Genomic DNA, 1,377 nt, shown 5'->3' with positions numbered 1-1,377 from the left:
AACCCCCCCGGGCCCCCCCCCCCCCCCAAAAGTGCCAGCGTTAGAGCCAGGACACTTGGATGCCAGCCCGCACAGAGCGCTGAACACTGCAAGTATGGAAGCCGATGACCCCAGCCACTGAGACCCAGCTCCCAAGCAGCACATTTGGGAACAGATGAATTGTTACCTGGACCCAGTCTCCCCCAAGTCCCAGAATAGACCATATTTTTAAGAAACAGTTTAGATCTCAGCACAGCAGAGCAAAAGTCATGGTAAGAGAGGGACTGCAAGGGGGTCCCAGTCCTGCAAATCTCTTCCACCTACAGCTTCTTTGGCTGTCAACAGGTTTAAAGGCACAAGCATCTTAACCGCATTCCCCACTATAGTCTACTGTAGATCGCTGGAGACTTCGGCAGTGTGCATTCACTGACATTTTGTCATTGGACAGTTGCTTACTACTTGGCAGCACCTGGTGGCACTTTCTACATGCACTTTGCTTTAATGAAACATCATTAAACCCGCTTACAAAAATGATAAACAATGCTATAAATGCCAAAACATAGATAATATAAAAAGAACAGAGGCAAGATTGTTTTGTATGTTATCAAAATGTTTTAAACACCCTCCCTCTTCCATACACAGTGCTAATTATGCAAAGATTGTCAGCCACAGCTTGGCCCTAGCAATCTCTTGCTTACCTCTCCTGCCGAGGATCTGCTGAAGCTTTATTAAAATGGTTGCAAAGTGCTTCCAAGACCATCAGATACGGGGAACTACAAAACAGAGAGTTATTTCACTAAGGAGCCATCCTTTAAATTATTAAACCAGCCAACTGCAGTTGTTTATGAACTTTTCCTATTTCCATTAGTGCAACTATACCAGGTAATCACATCATAAAATACCCCCTCCTACTCCCCAGTCTGGCACCAGCCCTTCATAATGTCCTCTCCCTGCTTAGTTAATTTTAAAAGTTACTTCTTTTCTTGTCAAATGTTCCCCATTTAAAATAACATTTAGAAGTTGGTTAAACTGTAAAAGAGCCAATCAAGTGTCCCAGCATGAACACCTCATTTGGAAATACAGGTGAGCTTCAGAGTGACTTCCTATGCTGAGCCAACACAGTGTGGCTGCATTAGCTTTGCTTTCAGGCCCCTTCAGAGGCATTGTTTCAAGAGCTTAGACTTTCCCCAATTTCCATGTCACAATACCAGTAGTTCAGCTTAGAAGGCAGCTAGGCCAATTTTTATTGCAGCTGTCATATTTTGACAAGGAACTTTTAACTATTATAGCTGAGAAATCAAACTGACTTATAAAAGCATATACTAGGAGCTGTTCCAAACTGTTTCATGGGATTAGACTGGAGGGCTACTGGTTTTGGCTTATTTGATCTGGGGGCAA

At 43.6% G+C, this 1,377-nt stretch overlaps 1 protein-coding gene across 1 annotated transcript in view; it reads right to left on the bottom strand.

Moving 5' to 3' along the window:
• CAMKK2 (calcium/calmodulin dependent protein kinase kinase 2) overlaps window positions 1-730 on the bottom strand; it is a 46,466-nt gene extending 45,736 nt beyond the window's left edge. Inside the window, exon 1 of the mRNA XM_019507309.1 lies at window positions 678-730. The gene's annotated coding sequence lies outside the window, so the exon portion shown is untranslated. The remainder of the gene's footprint in view (window positions 1-677) is intronic.
• Window positions 731-1,377: the final 647 nt, after the last annotated feature.

Source organism: Gavialis gangeticus, unplaced genomic scaffold (genome assembly GCF_001723915.1).
Source record: "Gavialis gangeticus isolate Ggan-Ray unplaced genomic scaffold, GavGan_comp1, whole genome shotgun sequence".
NCBI classification, from domain to species: domain Eukaryota; kingdom Metazoa; phylum Chordata; order Crocodylia; family Gavialidae; genus Gavialis; species Gavialis gangeticus.
The sequence above is the reverse complement of the archived record's forward strand: the minus strand, read 5'-3'. Positions and strand labels throughout refer to the sequence as shown.